At 34.7% G+C, this 21505-nt stretch overlaps 1 pseudogene; it reads right to left on the bottom strand.

Moving 5' to 3' along the window:
- Positions 1-206: 206 nt before the first annotated feature.
- On the bottom strand, positions 207-1340 carry LOC132424024 (aminoacyl tRNA synthase complex-interacting multifunctional protein 1 pseudogene; annotated as a pseudogene).
- Between the last annotated feature and the right edge of the window lie 20165 nt (positions 1341-21505).

Raw genomic sequence — 21505 nt, 5'->3', positions numbered from 1 at the left:
AAGAGTATACCACCTATGAAGTATTCTTGGAAAAAGCAAAGTAAACAAGCAAACAAAACAGAATCAGACCACGATTCTAGAATTAACATTCAGTTGAAGGAAAATACAGGTGACACAGCAATACATTCAAAGACACTGCATGGAGATATTCAGCAAAATCATAAAACAAGATGAATGGCGTTTCTTTTCTTTTTTTTTTTTTTCTTTTTTTTATTTTAGGTACAAGTGACAAATATATTTCTTTTTATTGTTAAGTTTTCTCTAATGTATTTCAGTAACTGAAGTGTTTTATTTTATTTTATTCCACTGTTGGCCATAGTTTGAGCCCTACAGACTCCCTTCCCTTTCACCTCAAAGCGAGCTCCTTTGTATGTAGCCACACACTCATCATTAGTGTAAAGATCAGGCTGGATCTGCTCCCAAATCTTCTTCTTTGGATTCAGCTCCTTGTCAGGCTCTCCAGGGAAAGCATCAAAGGTAATTCTGTCTCCAGGAACAGACCCATTAGGAGGTGCCAAGATTTCAACTTTGTCTGGTGAACTAGCACACATCACCATTGCCTGAGATACTACTCCCCTCATCTTTGCAGGTTTCAGGTTACAAAGTAAAATCACCATCCGATTTTGCATCTGTTCAAGAGGAACATGATTCACCAGGCCACTGACAACTGTTCTTAAGGCTGTTTCTCCAACATCTACCTCTTCTACATACAAAGAATCTGCATCAGGGTGTTTTCTGGCAGTGATGATACAACCAATTCGAAGATCCAGACGGGATACATCAATAGGCTTAGAGTCAGCACTTCCTCCTGCTGGTTGTTGTTTTTTCTCCTTTTTCTCTCCTTTCTTTTCAATTTTCTCTTTCATCTTTTTTTCTTCTCCTCCTCCTCCTTTTATCTACTCTTTGGCACCAGAAGATATGGCTGTTATTGGTATAGACTGTATCACATTTTCAGAAACCGCAGAATCAGCTTGCAGTGGAATACCAGATGGGAATGGTATCTGTTATACTCCATTTTGAATTTCTGCCTTAATTAGCTCTTGTTTCAATTCTTCAATTTCTTTCTTCAATTTAGCATTTTCAACTCGAAGTTTCTTCTCTTCTCTCAAAGTTGCCTGCAAAATTGCTTTCTCCTTAAGAAGAGCAACTTGCTGCTTAAGATATTCAATAATTTGATCTGCCTCGGCACCCTTCTGTTCCAGTCTCTTGAGAACGGCATCACTGGTTGCCATTTTTGCCAAGAAACGGCAGAAAATCATGTATCGGTGAACAGGCGGAACCTCGGCCGTCTCGGCCCGGAGCCGGTAAGGACAGCCTCCCGCTCACGAAGGCAGCAAGAAAGGACCCAATGAGGTGTCCTCGCTAAACGCCTGAGCGGTCCACAGGTTCTTCTTCAAATTCAGTGGCCCCCTTCCCGTGCGCGGCCACACCACACTCCCCGTCGTCCATTCCTTCAGCCAATAGCGCCAACCATTCCGCACCTCTTCCTCGGTCTCTGTATTTTGTCGCCAGGTTGGGCGAGAGGCAAGACGCCGGACGTCGGGGTCTTTCTTTAGAGTTCCGGCCCCGTTTCTTAAAAAAAGAAAAAAAAAGTTAAGTCATCAATGTAGAGGCAGAGACAATTATAAATTAAGGGACTTTCAAGAGAAATATAAATGACAAGTTACTGGCTTTCTTGTGCTTCCTGATTGAAACAAATTGTAAAAGCAATTATAAGGCATAAGAAATCTGAGGAAATGCAAACACTGACAGGCTATTTAATATTAGAATTATTAATTTTTAGGTGTTACAGTGGTTTGGGGTATGTGCATATTTTAATTAAAGAACTTCTGTCTTAGAAATAAAGTAGTAACTGATGATAAACACTGATGCATAATTTTGTCAGCTTCCAGTCAAGTCCCATATTTAAGCAAATTTCCAACGTAAACTGGAAATCAGTTTTGATTTATTAACCAAGGTTTTTGATTATGTTGTACTGAAATAATAATTTCCATATATATATAGATAGATAGATTAGATGGATAGATGATATATATATATATATACACATATGTGTGTATGTGTATATATATATACATACATATATATGCAGATGGATGGATGGATTGGAAGGAGAGAGAGTGTGACAGATGAGGTGGAGGAAAGGAGGGCAGGGGAAAGGAGAGAAGGGAAAAGGAGGGGAGAGGGAGAAAGAGGAAAGGACGGGAGGAGAGAAAAGAGCATGTGCACTATTTGAATGCAATTGCACAAACACTGTCTCATAAACCTACTAGTCATCACCAGATATTTTCCTATTTTACTGTGAGTTAATTCCCTTCAACCCCTTTTTTCCTTTCCAGTATTTCTACAAATGTAATCCCAAAGGGGAAACTGCAAAAACTTAGATCTCTAGTAAAATTGTTCTTGCATTATTATCTAGGTTAAATGATTGTAGCTGCTTTATGAATAGTCAAGTATTTATGTGTAAATATATTTGATAGGCAAATAGAATGATCTTTATTGAAGTTGAAAAAATGCACAGATGAGTAGCTATTTAACACAGAAATTAAAATATATATATATATATGTGATATTGTTAATTGAATGATGGGGAATAGTGGCAAAATATTACTTATTAAAATATATTCAAAACCAGTTAGAGCTAGGCAATTAATTTAATAATAACATAGCTGTTGTGTGCTCTGAGAGGATTCTCTGGAATCATTAAAGGAGGTAATCTAACTTCATTGCTATGTAAAAATGTACCTGAATTATCATTAGTCACTTCTATATTTGGTTTATTATATGTATTATATTATCTTGGAATAACAAAATTCAATCAAGAATTCCTTAAGGGGCTTCCCTGGTGGCACAGTGGTTGAGAGTCCGCCTGCCGATGCAGGGAACACGGGTTCGTGCCCCGGTCCGGGAAGATCCCACATGCCGCGGAGTGGCTGGGCCCGTGAGCCATGGCCGCTGAGCCTGAGCGTCCAGAGCCTGTGCTCCACAACGGGAGAGGCCACAACAGTGAGAGGTCCGCGTACCACACACACACACACACACACAAATTCCTTAAGTAAAATGATTTAGGCAACATATAATTTATATGGTCATTTTGTTCAGCTAAATATTAAATCTGGCAGGAAATTATGCCTTGGTTATCATTAAGTTATTGGCAAGAGAATTATGTAAAATAAATTAGTCCTTAAAAAGCGAAACCTGAAAATTATTTAATGAACAACAACAAAAGGAGTGTGTATTACTTTGCTGTATTAAAAATCACTCTTTGTAAGAATTGTGATGATATGGTTCAAGAAAATATACAAGGTTCAAGAATAAACCCTTTCTTTATACCTATTTTTGCTCTTCAGCTACTCAGCATGTGTTTCAACTTAAAAAAAAAAATGTATCCACCAAGTATATATAATAGCTGTAGACTCCTATGATCCTGTTTAACAAAATAAAACAATAAGTGCAAATTCAATTAAATATCATTTGTTGATTTTTTTAAATATCCGGCACTGTAATACCCTTTCTCTGTTTAGATACACTGTCCTGCTTCCTTCTAAAGCAATACATCATAATGAATTATTTATTTCAATGAAAATGAATTATATTTTGAGAATTTTTGGCATCTTCATGACACCTCATAGCTAACTATTCATGTGGAGTGAAATCCGTAGGCCAATTTATAATTCTTATTGCCGTTTTCTCTGAAGACAACTTAGTTGTACCTCAGTGAGTTAATTCTGCTATTCATCCCTTATATAATGTAAATAAATGTCTATAATTTTTCCCTTTTTCAAATCTAAAGGGTGTTCAAACTGTTTATAATTAGAATCATGTATCAAGATTATGTTTTACTTTGTATAACATTTCCAGTATGAAATGTGGAATCTATGCAATTTAATATTTATCCTTATATTATTTATTCTATTGTGGAAAATAGCAATTTTTTAAGGTTTATAGAAGTTAGCACTCTAAGCTTGATTCCACTGCAAAATAAATAGTAACTCTTACTGAAAAAACATTGTACCTTAATTTTTTTCATCTTTATTGGAGTAAAATTGTTTTACAATGTTGTGTTGTTTCTGCTGTACAACAAAGTGAATCAGCTATATGTATACATATATTCCAATATCTCCTCCCTCTTGAGCCTCCCTCCCACTCTTCCTATCCCACCCCTCTAGGTCATCACAAAGCATTGAGCTGATCTTCCTGTGCTTTGGAGCAGCTTCTGCTAGACATCCATTTTACATTTGGCAGTGTATACATGTCAATGCTACTCTCTCACTTCATCTCAGCTTCCCCTTCCCCTTCTGGGCATGTCCTCAAGTCTGTTCTCTGTGTCTGTGGCTTTATTCCTGCCCTGCCACCAGGTTCATTAGTACTGCTTTTCTTAGATTCCATATATATGTGTTAGCATACGGTATTTTTTTTTCTTTTTCTGACTTACTTTACTCTGTATGAAATGCTCTAGGTCCATCCACCTCATTCCAAATAACTCAGTTTCATTCCTTTTTATGGCTGAGTAATAGTCCATTGTATACATGTGCCACATCTTCTTTATCCATTCATCTGTTGATGGACACTTAGGTTGCTTCTATGTCCTGGCTATTGTAAATAGTTCTGCAATGAACATTGTGGTACATGCCTCTTTTTGAATTATGTTTTCTCAGGTTATATGCCCAGTAGAAGGATTGCTGGGTCATATGGTAATTCTATTTTTAGGGTTAGCTTTTGCACAGCAAAAGAAACCATAAACAAGATGAAAAGACCACCCTCAGAATGGGAGAAAATATTTGCAAATGAAGCAACTGGCAAAGGATTAATCTCCAAAATATACAAGCAGCTCATGCAGCTCAATATCCAAAAAAAAACACAAACAACCCAATCCAAAAATGGGCAGAAGACCTAAATAGACATTTCTCCAAAGAAGACATACAGATTTCCAACAAACACATGAAAGGATGCTCAACATCGCTAATCATTAGAGAAATACAAATCAAAACCACAATGAGGATCACCACACACACTGGTCAGAATGGCCTTCATCAAAAAATCTAGGAACAATAAATGCTGGAGAGGGTTTGCAGAAAAGGGAGCCCTCCTGCACTATTGGTAGGAATGTAAATTGATACAGCCACTATGGAGAACAGTATGGAGGTTCCTTAAAAACTAAAAATAGATGTACCTTAATTTTTGTTGAATATTCATGACAAAACACTACTTATGGACTGGATAAGTTGGAAATTTAAACTGGCCACTCTTAAATTATTAAAATATGTCTGTAGGATAAGTTTGGGAGAATATAAGAATACTTTTTAAATTTTATATTATTAATATCCTTTCTGAAGTACAGATTTTTATTTGTAGGAGATCTGCCATATTACTTTCTGTTCATCACTGGATACCCATATCAATCTCTGATGATATCCTCTCTTTCTCTCTCTCTCTCTCTCTCTCTCTCTCTCTCTCTCTCTCTCTCTCTCACACACACACACACACACACACACATATTCTTTTTCAATGCCAAGTGTAAATCTTCAACTTTTTAAACAATGGAAATTCTGTAAATTTAAAAAAGGGATGCATTATTTTATACTTTTTAAAGTAGAGACAGACAACATTCCCTAGAGTTTTACTAAATCTTCTCTTATCTCTGCATGTCTGTCTCTATCTACCTACTTTAAAATAGGTCTGTTTTTATAGATTCCCTAGTGGTTCTTAGTCTGAATTTTTTAAATAAATGGATCATACAATTTAGATATTTCAATCATGTTCCTTTAGTGTTGCAAAAATCATGCTTTGCTTTTCTCTTTTTGTTCTTATTTTCCATTTTTTAGGTTCCATGAATTTCAAGGCATTGTTAGGCCTGGGAAAGGAGCAAGATATAATATTTTTCAATTAGAAAGAGCTTCTTACTATTTTAGAATTTCAAGAGTGTGGTTTGCCTTTCAATCCTATAGAGTATTACTATGTAGCTCTAATTATGAAATAAATCTTGGTATAGCTGTAAGAACCTTCCTCAGCCTCAGTAGTTTTGCTTTTTTCTAGAAGACTTAGCTTAATAAAGTGGCTCTTTCTTTCTACTTAACTATTTAAACATCAGTGTTCTAAGAAAACTTCCAAGGTGGTAAGTTGGGTCAGTGTGCAGTAGAGAGATCTTTCAGACTGTTTTATCTCTGTTTTATGAACATTTCCACATTTGGCTGTCTTATACCCTCTGGGAGATCAACCAACCTCAGAGTATTTTCTTAAAGCTGTTTCTGAACTTCTTCTACCTTTATTATACGAATCATGAAGTCTTTTCTCTGAACCTTTTCCAGTTGTTTAACATGGTCAGTGCTGTGTCTTTGTGAGAGCCACTTTGATTCCTCTCCCTGGGACTGTATTCACAATATTTTACACTTTTTTGTTCCTTATTGATTCTCCTGCTAAGAACTTCTCTTTTTTCCCCCAGGATATTGAGATTCCACATTGCACATCCAGTTCTTTTAGCTTTTAAGGTTCTTACTGAGTTGTTCTTTCTACACTAGGACTGGGAGAAACCAGTAGAACAGAGAGGATTCCATGTCTTCAGGCACTCTCAAAATGAAACCAAAACTAAAATAAAAATCAATAAACAAATGAACCCCAATAAATTATTTAAATCCAAGTATGAAATGTTGAGAGAAAGGTGCTGTAAATTTCATGCTATGGAATGTTGGAGACCTAAATGTTTGTATTTGTAAATATCAGTGAGTCCAACACTTCATTTTACAAATTTTGTGCTATAGAATGCTGGAGACATAAATGTTTGTAAATATCACTGAGTCCAACACTTCATTTTCACAATGCCAAGCAATGTGCTAAATATGATCTGAAATAGGAAGGCAATTATGGTAACAAAGTCAAAGGAAATAGATCACAATCTCTCCTTTTCAAACTTTTGCAAACTTTCAGACTTCAAATGTAAATCTAGGGTCTTTGATATACGTTAAGTTAAATGGTTGACTATTACAATTCATTCAACAAATGTATATCAAATGCCTACTACATATCTGACTATAATCTTTGCAACGAGTGTACAATTATGAATGAGACATGCTCCTATCATTTATTGAATTACAGTAAAAAGTATGGGGTACATATAAAAGGATACAACACAAAGTTGTGCATGCATTGATTCAAGAATGAGAGACCTATTGCTTGAATATTAGTGTCAGCAAATGTCTTTGGTGATAAAGTTAATAATAAAGCATTATTTTAATTGCCATTATGTTTTAAACTTCAGATTTTCTTTTGGCAGACACCAGAACTTTCTGTGAAATAGACAAAAGAAATTCTTATATATTTTAATAAGCTGGGAGTTTTGATATTAATTTTGTAAAATATTCAGCTCATCACACATTTAAAAGCATTATCTATTTTTCACATACATAGAATATATAGAAATACTTGAGATGTCTGCTTAAAGCAACCTCTAATAAGAATTATTAATCTGTATATTCAAATGCATCTTATGCATAGAATGTGTAAAATATTTGAAAAGATTTGAGAATAGTTAAGTAATTTCCTACTTCTTAACATGCATTGAAACAGTAGAGAGTATCTTAGTGAATGTCCACTTAACACCTTTCTGGATTAGCTAATGTTCTTCTTTCCTACGGTAAATTATACACTGATATCTCAGACAACATAAATATTTGTCATTAGGAAGCTCCTCTCATGTGTACCTTTATTCTTATCAGGTGAAAAGCATGTTGTTCTCAAACACTATCTTGGGTTCCTGGGTGCAATTCCAAAGTGTGTGTTAGGAGGAGGGTCTCCCCACACCAAAAAGCAATTATTGGACACCAGCAGGGTGTCTGGGAATTCAAACCAATTATGACACTGTCCACCCAGAGTAAGCATCAGATTCCACGTGTTTAGGGTCCAGTCCCACAAGACTGTCCAAACATATATATGAAGTGAAATAAATAAAATATTGAAGTATGTATGTACTGTGATTTTGCTTGAAGACCTTTATTCCACATATATAACGTGTGTTAAATTTCCCAACAACCAATGACTTTCATTTCTAAGTCCATTTGTTTGTTTAGAGACAATAGCAAAGACTATGTTGCTATTGCTAAGGGCAAGAAAGTTGGCTTTTTATTCCCTATAATTTTCTAAAAGCTTAAGTAGTTTTTGAAATTCACTATCACTCTTCTTCCAATAATTATGACTTTAACAAACTTTTGTGGAATGAAAAATAAAGGGTAAAAAAATATTTCACTCTTGTCTCTACTTTTACTAGGAAGATCAATCTCTGTGTCAATTGATTTCTTTGGTAGAATTCAGGATAATTTTACATTAACTATTGCTAGTGCTGAATGTAGTTAGAAAAAATAATATTCTCATCAAAAAATAAAAACCAGAAAGAAAATAAGTGTGCCAAAGACATCTTTTTTTATATTTCAAATTTTGGATAATGTTTTCAGTGACGATAAAAAAATCTCTCCTATACTTTAGAGACAACACTCTTGAAGGGAAAAATCTCTGATGATTTTCCTCCTAATTTTCCCTTTTTTATAATATAGGTTTATATATTTATGTTTCAAAAAGAAAGAAAATGCTGTGAACAAAATAAAAGAGGCATGATCCCTGATTATCATTAACTCAGAAAATATAAAAGATTAATGATGATTGATGAGTGTGAAGGCAGAACAATACTCATATACATTATCCTCTATTTCAATGTTACATTGAATAGATAGGTTAAGTCAGGAAATTAAAAGTATAATTATTGTATATCCCTCCATGAAATGTGTTAACCATAGGTTGGCAAAAAGATGAAAATAATTTCATTAAAATATTCTAACTTCTTACTAATATTAAGTTAACTACACATACTACAGATCAAATTCAGTTCTGGATATGAAATGAAAAGGCATAAATGTTATGGGCTCTCAATGAGCTTCCAAATTAATTAGGGAGAGAGACCTGTTATAGTAATTCTTCCTTCCACAAATAGAAGGGAGTAACTTCTAAACTGAGTTATGAATGATGAATCAGAATATCCACAGAGTTTGAAGGAGGGGTGGAACAATAAAACAAGGGTAACAGCAGTGAAGTATTCTAATACAGTGTAACTCATGAGCTAATTCTCTGAGGCAAAAGAAAGAATGTCACATTAGGAGAAATAAAATAATTATATTATAGTTGGAGCGTGGGGTGGTAGTGTGTATGTATGCATGCATGTATGCACACACAGGTGCACCATCATTTATATTGGAGGTCTCACTGGATGGACAGGTTTAGGAGCAGCAATCTGTTCAGAAAGAGAAGCTTGAGAATACATTCGTTTCACCCTTTTCATAAAATGAGTTAATGCCAGTTTTCTATATCAGAGTGTTGGCTCCATTGGAATGATGATGTAGAGACTTTCCAGCTTGCCTTCTTCCAAATCTGCGGATAAACAGGCTGGGCCAAGGCACTGAGGAGGCTTCTAATCCTTGTTAAGGAGGTTGGCCTTCGTGCTGAAGGCAGAGGAATGTAATTGAATGGGTTATGAGCAGAGAAATGTTCACAATGTTTTTTTTTAAGATCAATATAAATACTGGATGAGGAAACAGTAAAATTAAAAGCAGAAAATAAGTTAGGAGACTGACAATGTGGAGGAATATATAAATTGTTTGAGAGAAATTTTATGCACATTAGTAAGAAAGATAAAAGCAATCCCTGACATCTGGGACAGGACAGCTAGGTCTTGTTCTTCTGTTGAACATGAACAATTTCATAGGATATCAACATCAGTAAAGTCATTCTGACCAACATTGTTCAAAATAAAAACAAGACCACTTTGTACTCAGGTCTGAACACAGACTTTGAACATTATCTAAAGCATAAAAATGACCAAACATCTCGCTATCCTTACTAAAATAAATTACTACTGCCTCTTTACCAATTACGGTTTAACCCTCACTCTAGTTTCCCGCCTTCCTAAATAAGAAGGTACAGAATTACCTCCACTTCCTTACAGTAAAACCAATCCAATCCAAGATCAAAACTCCACCACATAAACTGTCCCTAAAATCACAGAACACAAGTCCAAAACTTATAATGAGGCCTTTCTAATACGTTCTTTCTGGGGTACCCAACAGTTGCTCCTGTGCTGTGTGCATCTTTCCTTATTGTAAACCAAGTATGTTCCTAGCAGTCTTTGCTAGACGCATTAGTGAGGTAAGGTAGCTATGAAAATATTCAATTACTTCTTCGGTTTCTAAATTAAGATTTAATACATGAAGAAATATCTTATTTGTACTCTCTTAGAGCAAAAGTAAAGGGAAAATTTATGACATGTGGGGAGATTGTTAGTAAAGCGCCTGGAATTTATGACATGGAAATTAGGAAATTCTTTATATGAATCATTAGTCTCTTTCTTTCTACTTCTTTTAAAAGGATTGCATCTCAAAATGGCATATATTTGATTAAAAAGCAAAATGATTTTTATTATGTTAATCACCATGAATGCTATAGCACTCTTAGTTTATAAGTACTTTCCGATTATCTTACTCATTAGGCGCTTTCAAGAATGTCCTCTAATAGAACAAATTTTTCTTTCAACATATTTGGTTGAGTCTTATATTGTGAGTCCTGTTAAATTTCCATAGTAGTACTAAGAAACATAATTTTTAAAAATTATTCATTTTTATTCTTTAATACCAATAATTTTTATGCTTTAAATAGTAAAGAGATGCATCTCCCTATCAAATTGTGCTTGAGACTAGGTAACTGGTGTGAAATACAATTAAAAATGTTTTCATATTTATTAAATACAAATGCAGTTTCATTCACTGATAGTTAATACTGACATAAGTTTTGCAGTTCATCTTAGATAAATAACCATAATATTATATTTTTGAAATATAAAGATAGAAAAATTTGCATAGTTTTTAATTAGTTCTGAATTTATGAATGTATCTGTTAATATTCTTCTACCTCAAAAAAAAAACTGAGAAAAAAACAGCTTTGCTTTTTATTTTGTTGAATTCCTATGGCTAAATATTCATTGTTATGAATATTCCTATGGCTAATAATTCATTCATTGTTTTATTATATTTTTATGTAGCAAAGTATATGGATGTTGTATCACATAAAACAAAGTGAGTAATATACAACAATTTGATATAGAAGAGTATCTAAAAATATTTAAGCCATAAAATACATAACTGATATGAAAAATAATCATGGGGATTTTTTTGAATTTATTATTTGAAATGCTATCTAGACCTCTGATTTTTATTTTACTATTTTTTGAATTTTGAATTTACCAGATGAATTTCTTGGGCATAACATGCGAGGGTATTTGTGTTTTAGAGATCTTCAGAGAAACAGGACAAATAGAATGTGTATATATACGTAAAAGATTTATTGTGAAGAATTGGCTCACATGAATAAGGAGGCTGGCAAATGCAAAATCTTCAGGGTAAGGCCGAAGGGTTGATGGAGACCTAGGGAAGGGTTGACGTTGGATCTCAAACCTGAAGGCCATCTAGAGGCAGAACTGCCTCTTCCTCAAGGGACTTCATTCTTTTCTGCTGATTGATGAGACACACCAACATTATGAAGGGTAATCTGCTTTACTCAAAGTCTACCAATTTAAGTGTTAATCTCATCTAAAAATAACTTCAAGAAAAATCTAGACTGGTGTTTGAAATATATGAGTATTGTAACCTAAGCAAGTTGACACATAAAATTAGCCATTCACAATTTCTAATATCATTTATATATCATTGGCATGTTGAATATTTACTCCCCAAACTATAAGTGGAGTTGCAGTGCATTACTCATGCTTTCCCACAGAACTTTACTAGCTTTAGAAAAGAAAGGAATATTCTCTTCTGTCTTGAGACAAACCCTGAGTTAATTACATTAGAGTAGTACTGTGAATTTCTTGTGAGAAGGGTGTGATAGAAATATGTTTTTACCATGAATATTTGTTAGTTGGGCTGGTAGTGTGACTGTGTGTGTTAAGTAGGTAGGTGTTTAAAAAATGTTGAGGAATTTAAACCATAAATACCTGATTACAGGCCAAATAATGAAAGATTAAGCAGTTCTCAATCTAATACTCGTTTTCTTGAATTAATACAAATTTTAAAGTAAAAAAAAAAGAAAAAACTTGGAAAAATAGAAACTGTTTTCTTCATGAAAATCTATTATAGCAAAAAATGCAAATACTTGTTTTCTAAATAGTTGCATATTCATAAAAGAAACGATTAATTTTGAGTAAAACTCTAAACATCCTGAATCTTTGAATGTAATGATCTTTTGTGGGACATCAACTAACTGGTAGAATTAAGGCCTGACCTCTTTTGTCCCCTGTTTTCTTCTTTTTTCCTCCCTCCCTCCCTTCGTTCCTTTGTTTCTTCATTCGTTCGTTCATTCCTTCCTTCCTTCTTTCCTGTCTCCTTCTTTTTTCAAGCACTATGTATTAATTTTCATTTAAGGAGATACAGAAAGGTAAATTAAAAAAGAATGTTCAAAATTTTAAATGAGGATTTTTTTTCATTATACCTATGCATATGTGGGGAGAGTATTTAATACTTTTAACAAGGTTTTATTGCATTCGTAACTGAGTGAAATATTTAAGCACTTGGAATTGTTTCAGAGGCATGATCTGCTTTATGAGCAGTACATTTTATTTTATCCTAAATGCTTATGATCTAAAGAATGAAAACAAATTAATTGTTTAAATGTTTACGTGACTTTGAATTTAGCATTTAATTTGTTAGAAATAGCTCTGTTGCTATGACATATACAATTAGTAGCATAGCATACATATAATGAAAGTTCCAACTTTGGCTAGCTTTAACTCAGGCAGTATCTACTCTGTTATTGCTGATGTTGGTAACTCCAACACAGAAAATAGCACAACAGAAACTTCAAATACAAGGCAATGGCACTTTCATAACTCATTACATTTAATGGGAAGCTTGCACACATGTAACAAAAAGCAGAAAATTTAGCTAATAAATCTCTAAGACATTTTCTTTTTTTTCTTTTTTTTTTCTTTTCTCTACACAGACATTATTCTACATTTCAGCATCTTAGATTGTTAATAGATAGTTAGAGGTTAAAAAATAATCTGCAAAAGTTGTTGTTATCCATACACACACCAAATACAGAGTGAGAAAGGGACCATAGCTCATTAAAATTACTTATTAAAAAAGCTTTTACTGTTTTTCCCAACAGTATTGGTGCTATGAAAATATTTTGCTAAGAATTCCTTAAATCTTTCCATGTTCTAGTGGATCCAAATGTTTGTGGATGTTTTGTGATAGTTTCATACTTTAGATTGGCTTTGTGTGTGTATGTTAATGTTTGTGGGTATAAAAAAGTAACAGAAACAGCAAAACATATTTTTAGTCATATAAAAAACGATATAAAATAGTGAAGACAGACATATATTTTTATTCTCACAAAGTCTCTATTTCTAGATAGACCTATAATACTGAATCTTACCTTGAGGTCCATACATAAACATCAAGAATATTTTAATTCATAAATCTGTGTAGAAAATTTTGCTTTGTTTTGATGCATATTTTTAATTTTTTTCTGGGGTTTGAGGAAAAAAAAAACCAAAACTGATATTCAGATGAGGCACCTAGTTTTGTGTCTAGCCAAGCCAGGTACCCTTTATGATTTGGTGAAGGTTTTTACATATATCAAATATCACCCTGACATTTCCAAGAATCATAGTTCTAACTATATTCTTAAGGAAAAGTCAAATCCCCCTCAAAAATTTATCACTAATTCATTTAGCATTTTCTGGAGAATGTTTGATTTTTATTTTTTTGAGACAGCAAATTGCTGATACTTATATCATTTCTACAAAACTATCGAAGACCCAGTAGTAACATAAATCATCCCAGATGCTTAATATAACATTATTTCAATGCAAGACAATGGCATCTCCTGAAATTCAATTCTTAAAGTCTAGGCTTTGAATAAAACAAATCTCTTTAATAGTAACAATGTATTTTCCTTCCTTCCTTCTTTCCTTCCTTCCTTCCTTCATTCCTTCCTGATGCATAAAGTAGATCACTTTGTCACTTTTAATAAACATACAAAAGTGGTAACCATATTCCATTATACTAAAACAAAAATATCATGACCAACTCAATAAAATATATCCAGAAAATAGGGCAAGAGGATCTATGTTAAATATCATTAATTGTTTTCCAAAATCTCCAAGAACACAAGACTTACAGTGAAGCATCATACTAAGAATTTGATACTGCAGACTGAGCTTCTAACTGTTCTAGTGAGAAATACTAAATCTTGACAGACAGCTTTGCCCAGACACCTTCATAAGAAATTGAATACAAGTAATGTACAATATGAAACATGTATAATATATTCCAATAAAATAGAGGTCCAAACAATCAAGCAGCACATGTCATTCTAAAGTGATCTGTACTGTTCAGTTAGGGTATGACTCCCTCCCTTGATTTAGGACAACATATTCACAGACGATATTTACAAAAAATTCAAGAACAAAAACTTAGTTAGAACCACATTCCATGGTGGAAGTAGAGGAAGAATAACATACATTGTATTTGAGATCATGTGGGAGAAGAGGCATGAAATATATTAAGACTCTTTGGCAGCATCACTAAATAGAAGACTGGAGGTGGAATGATCATTAAATTTTGGATAAAAAGGTGGGGAAATTTTTTCCCTCAACTTTTTATTACTGTGACACTATGCCTTGTTATGAAGCTTGTCTGTTTTGTTTTTATATTTTCTTATAGACATTTTCTTGATTTCCCCACAAAAGCATTATAAATTCAACAGACAGTTTTCCTTTCCATTCCTCTCTGCTCTGAAGTCTCTAACTCAGTCTTTCTCATAAAATCAATGACAGAAGTTACTAGACAGTGTAGAGAATAAGAGAGTTGAAAAAAAAATCAAATAAGCAAGGAGGAAATAGCATCCTTCCTCTTAGAGGTAGACTAAGACTCATTCTGAAACTCAGAATCATGCTGTTATTTAGTCTCTCTTTATGTCCAGGTAATAATAATGAGAGAAAGATCTGCATTTGCCCAGTTTTAGGGTATTTTTTAGGCAGTATTTCCTATACTATGTCTGCTGATGTTACTAGAATTTTACTCCCTGTTATGCATTGAAGGTTTGTGTCTGTCCCGCCAGATTCATATGTTGAAGCCCTTACCCCCAGTGTGACTGTATTTGGAGATGGAGTCTCAAAGTAAGTAATTAAGGTTAAATAAGGTCATAATGAGGGACCCTGATGCCATAGGATTAGTGTTTTATAAGAGATACCAGAGAGCTTGCACTCTCTTTACATGTATATGTGCCTAGGAAAGGTCATTTGGGAGAAAACAGCCACTGGAAAACCAGGAAAAGAGTATTTTTCAGAAGCCAAAACCTGTTGGAACCTTGATCTTTGACTTTCCAGCCTCCAGAAGTTGGAGTAAAATAAATTTCTTTTGTTTAAGCCACCCCGTCTATGGTATTTTGTTACAGCAGCCCGAGTGGACTAATACACTCTCACTACTCCAGACTGCAACTCCAAAAACTCCTTTAATATGTAGACTTACTGCAGTTTACTGAGTTTCCTGGCTAAGTTTTATTACTACTGAGGTAGCCCTTCTACATCAGATCATTTACAGTTCTATTCCTACTTCTTCAATTGTCCAGATATCTACTGCCCACTCTGTACACATACTAAATACCACCATGAACTGTATATTCAAAAGGGGAAATATAAAAGCTGGAGACTAACTCTGGTGATATAGCAAAATATTCTTGCCCCACAGAGATGGATAAGGGGAACAATGACCAAAGATAAGAAATAGTAGAGCACTTTTATTCTGTGGGACAATAAGCAAAAGAGAGGGCTGAGGGAGGACTAATATCTCCTTTATATGTACATGTATGAATCCTACCATATGCATGTTTTTGCTTTTTTTGTAAATGTTTTATCTCCTGCAGTGAATATGATGGCATTTAATAGCAGAGTTCAGTATCCCTTTTACCTTGTGAACAATAAAGCCCTGAAGAAAGCAAATTTATTTTAATTCTGAATATCTGGCGCTATTTAAAACAACAGTGGACTTTGATAGCATTTATTTTAAGGCATTCTGAATTCTGAACCAATTCTGCCACTCGGTTGTTATTTGTTTTGTATGTTTGATTTATATGTACAATTTTACATATTTAAAGATTGTATCAAAATTTATTTTGGTTCCTTTAACATCTTTATTATATTAAAAAATTAAATTAATGTCATCTAAACTAGAGTGTACACACAGTTCCTCCTTCTTTTTCTTCTACAGAGTGGTAACTTTATTACTTAATAAAAATAACAGTACAACACAATGAGATTTCTAGAAATCCACTGTAATCTGGGAGCCCTGAGGTTTTTTTTTTCTTTTTTTAACATTTTTTTTTTTTTTTTTTTGCTGTACGCGGGCCTCTCACTGTTGTGGCCTCTCCTGTTGCGGAGCACAGGCTCCGGATGTACAGGCTCAGTGGCCATGGCTCATGGGCCTAGCCACTCAGCGGCATGTGGGATCTTCCCAGACCAGGACACGAACCCGTGTCCCCTGCATCGGCAGGCGGACTCCCAACTACTGCGCCACCAGGGAAGCCCTTAACATCTTTATTGGAGTATAACTGTTCTACATTGCTGTGTTTGTTGCTGCTGTATAATAAAGTGAATCAGCTATATGTATACATATATCACCATATCACCTCTCTCTTGCATCTCACTTTCACCCTCCCTATCCCACCTCTCTAGGTGGTCACAAAGCACCACACTGATTTCCCTGTGCTATGCGGCTGCTTCCCACTAGATATCTATTTTACATTTGGTAGTGTTTATATGTCAATGTCACTCTCTCACTTTGTCTCAGCTTACCCTTCCCCCTTCCCATGTCCTCAAGTCCATTCTCTAAGTCTGCATCTTTATTCCTGTCCTGCCCCTAGGTTATTCAAAACCATTTTGTTTGTTTGTTTGTTTGTTTTATTCCATATGTATGCATTAGAATATGGTATTTGTTTTTCTCTTTTGGACTTACTTCACTCTGTATGACAGACTCTATGTCCATCCAGCTCACTACAGATAACTCAATTTCATTTTTTTTATGGCTGAGTAATATTCCATTGAATTATGTGCCTCATCTTCCTCATCCATTCATCTGTCGATGGACACTTAGGTTGCTTCCATGTCCTGACTACTGTAAACAGTGCTGCAATGAACATATTCATACATGCCTCTTTTTGAATTATAGTTTTCTCAGGTAATATGCCCAGTAGTGGGATTGTTTGGTCATATTGTAGTTCTATTTTCTAGTTTTTTAAGGGACCTCCATACTATTCATCATAGTGGCTGTATCAATTTACATTCCCACGAACAGTGCAAGAGGGTCCCCTTTTCTCCACACCCTCTCCAGCATTTATTGTTTCTAGATTTTTTGATGATGGCCATTCTGACTGGTGTGAGGTGATACCTTATTGTAGTTTTGATTTGCATTTCTCTAATGATTAGTGATGTTGAGCATCCTTTCATGTGTTTGTTGGCAATCTGTATATCTTCTTTGGAGAAACGTCTATTTAGGTCTTCTGCCCATTTTTGGAGTGTTCTTTTTTGTTTTTTTGATATTGAACTCCATTAACTGCTTGTATATTTTGGAGATTAATCCTTTGTCAGTTGCTTCATTTACAGGTATTATCTCCCATTCTGAGAGTTGGGTTTTCATCTGGGTAATGGTTTCCTTTTTTGTGCACAAGATTTTAAGTTTCCTTAGGTCCTATTTGTTTATTTTTATTTTTATTTCCATTTCTCTAGGAGGTGGGTCAAAAAGGATGTTGCTGTGATTTATGTCATAGAGTATTCTGTCTGCTTTCCTCTAAGACTATTATAGTGTCTGGCATTAAATTTAGGTCTTTAATCCATTTTGAATTTATTTTTGTGTATGGTCTTAGGGAGTGTTCTAATCTCATTCTTTTACATGTAACTGTCCAATTTTCCCAGCACCACTTATTGAAGATGCTGTCTATTCTCCATTGTATATTCTTACCTCCTTTATCAAAGTTAAGGTGACCATATGTGCATGGGTTTATCTCTGGGCTTTCTATCCTGTTCCATTTATCTATATTTCTGTTTTTGTACCAGTACCATACTGTCTTGAATACTGTAGCTTTGTAGTATACTCTGAAGTCCAGGAGCTTGATTCCTCCAGCTCTGCTTTTCTTTCTCAAGATTGCTTTGGCTATTCAGGTCTTTTGTGTTTCCATACTAATTGTGAAATGTTTGTTCTAGTTCTGTGAAAAAAGCCATTGGTAGTTTGATAGAGATTGCATTTAATCTGTACATTGTTTTGGGTAGTATAGTCATTTTCACAATGTTGATTCTTCCAATCCAAGAGCATGGTATATCTCTCCATGTGATTGTATCATCTTTAATTTCTTCCTTCAGTGTCTTATAGTTTTCTGCATACAGGTCTTTTGTCTCCTTAGGTAGGTTTGTTCCTAGGCATTTTATTCTTTTTGTTGCAAGGTAAATGGGAGTGTTTCTTTAATTTCTCTTTCAGATATTTCATCATTAGTGTATAGGAATGCAAGAGATTTCTGTGCATTAATTTTGTATCCTGCAACTTTACTAAATTCATTGATTACCTCTAATAGTTTTCTGGTAGCATCTTTAGGATTCTCTATGTATAGTATCATGTCATCTTCAAACAGCATGTCTCTGATTGCTGTGGCTATAACTTCCAAAACTATGTTGAAGAATAGTGGTGAAAGTGGGCAAACTTATCTTATTCCTGATCATAGTGGAAATGGCCTAAGTTTTTAACTATTGAGAACAAGGTTGGCTTTTGGTTTGTCATATATGGCCTGTATTATGTTGAGGTAAGTTCCCTCCATGTATACTTTCTGTAGGGTTTTTGTCATAAATATGTGTTGAATTTTGTTGAAAGCTTTTTCTGCATCTATTGATATAATCATATGCTTTTTATCCTTCAGTTTGTTAATATGGTATATCACATTGATTGATTTACATATATTAAACAATCCTTGAATCCCTGGGATAAACCCCACTTGATCATGGTGTATGATCCCTTTAATGTGCTGCAGGATTCTTTTGGCTAGTCTTTTGTTGAGCAGTTTTGCATCTATTTCATCACAGATATGGGCCTGTAGTTTTCTTTTTCGTGACATCTTTGTGTGGTTTTGGTATCAGGGTGATGTTGGCCTTGTAGAATGAGTTTGGAGGTTTCCTCCCCATGCTATATTTTTGAAGAGTTTGAGAAGGATAGGTGTTACTTCTTCTCTAAATGTTTGATGGAATTCGCTGGTGAAGCCATCTAGTGCTGGGCTTTTTTTTGTTCGAAGTTTTTTAACCAAAGTCTCAATTTCAGTGCTTGTGATTGGTCTCTTTATATTTTCTATTTCTTCCTGATTCAGTCTTGGAATGTGCTTTTCTAAGAATTTGTCTATTTCTTCTCGGTTGTCCATTTTATTGGCATAGAGTTGCTTGTAGTAACCTCTCATAATCCTTTGTATTTCTCGAGTGTCAGTTGTTACTTCTCCTTTTACATTTCTAATTCTGTTGAGTGTTCTCCTTTTTTTTTTTTTTTGGATGAGTCTCATTAACGGTTTATTAATTTTGTTTATCTTCTCTTAGAACCACCTTTTAGTTTTATTTATCTTTGTTATTGTTTCCTTCATTTCTATTTCATTTATTTCTGATGTGATCTTTATGATTTCTTTCCTTCTGCTAACTCTGGGTTTTTTTTGTTCTTCTTTCTCTGATTGCTTTAGGTGTAAGGTTAGGTTGTTTATTTGAGATATTTCTTGTTTCTTGAAGTAGGATTTTACTGCTATATACTTCTCTCTTAGAACCTCTTTTGCTGCATCCCATAGATTTTGGGTCATTGTGTTTTCCTTGACATTTGTTTCTAAGTATTTTTTTATTTCCTCTTTGATTTATTTAGTGATGCCTTGGTTATTTAGTAATGTATTGTTTAGCCTCCATGTGTTTGTATTTTTTACAGTTTCTTTCCTGTACTTGATATCTAGTCTCTTAGCGTTGTGGTCAGAAAAGATACTTGATATGATTTCAGTGGTCTTAAATATATCAAGGCTTGATATGTGACCCAAGTTATGATCTATCCTGGAGAATGTTCCATGACCACTTGAGAAAAAAGTGTTTTCTGTTGTTTGTTGATGGAATGTCCTATAAATATCAATTTAGTCCGTCTTGTTTAATGTATCATTTAAAGTTTGTGTTTCCTTATTTATTTTCATTTTGGTTGATCTCTCCATTGGTGAAAGTGGGGTCTTAAAGTGCCTTACTATGATTGTGTTGCTGTCAGTTTCCTCTTTTATGGCTATTAGCATTTAGTTTAGTGTGGAGGATTTTTACCTTGTTCCTTCATCTGCTGCATATCTCTCTGTCATCTCATTTTGCTTAGCTTACTGAGTTTGGGATCTGCTTTTCACAGGCTACAGGTTCAAAGTTCCCATTGTTTTTGGTGTCTTCCCTCAGTTGGTAAGGTTGGCTCAGTGGGTCATGTAGGCTTCCTAGTGGAGGGGACAGGTGCCTGTGTTCTGGTGGATGAAGCTGGATCTTGTCTTTGTGGTGGGCAGGACCATGTTTGTGGTGTGGTTTGGGGTGTCTGTGAAGTTAGTATTCTTTTAGTCAGCCTCTCTTCTAATGGGTGGGTTTGTGTTCTTGTTTGCTAGCTTTTCGGCATGGGGTGTCCAGCACTGGGGCCTAGTGGTCATTGAATGTAGCTGTGTGTTAGCATTGAGATGGAGATCCCTGGGAGAACTCTTGCTGATTGATATTATGTAGAGCCAGGAGGTCTCTGGTGGTCCAGTGTCCTGAACTTGGCTCACCCACCACATAGGCTCAGTCCTGATACCTGGCCAGAACACCAGGACCATGTCAGCCACATGGGCAGGTACCTGGGGAGTTTCTTTCCTTTTTGGAAGTCTGAGGTCTTCTGCCAGCATTCAGTGGGTGTCCTGTAGAAGTTGTTCACATGTAGATGTATTTTTGATGTATTTATGGGGAGGAAGGTGATCTCCATGTCTTACTCCTCCACCATTTTGAAGGTCCACCCACTCAATTCCTCTTTAAGTGATCTTGGAGAAACCCAAAACAAAGCCATTGATGATTTCAGTGATGTATATTTCCTTTGAAGTTTAGTGAATATTTGAATGATATATGAAAGAGAAGATACATGATGTGTAGGTTTTATGAAGCAGAAAATTACAATAGAAATTGCTACTTTAGTTTTGTCTTAACTCTGACTTTGGCAGCAGCCACTCCTCTACTTGTCTATATGTGGTTGTATAGGTGACAAGTGTCTGGACATAAACATTTAATATAAATGATCACATTAAATTTGTTTGCATGACTACTTTAAAAATTCAGACTCTCGGTACTTTTCACAGTTAAAAAAGAAAAACAAAGAATAGCTGACACATCTAGCCTGTCTCAGCAGTAAATAATTCCTTTTTGTTG

The sequence above is a fragment of the Delphinus delphis genome, chromosome 4, assembly GCF_949987515.2.
Source record: "Delphinus delphis chromosome 4, mDelDel1.2, whole genome shotgun sequence".
Classification (NCBI taxonomy): domain Eukaryota; kingdom Metazoa; phylum Chordata; class Mammalia; order Artiodactyla; family Delphinidae; genus Delphinus; species Delphinus delphis.
This window is presented reverse-complemented; position numbering and strand designations above follow the sequence as displayed.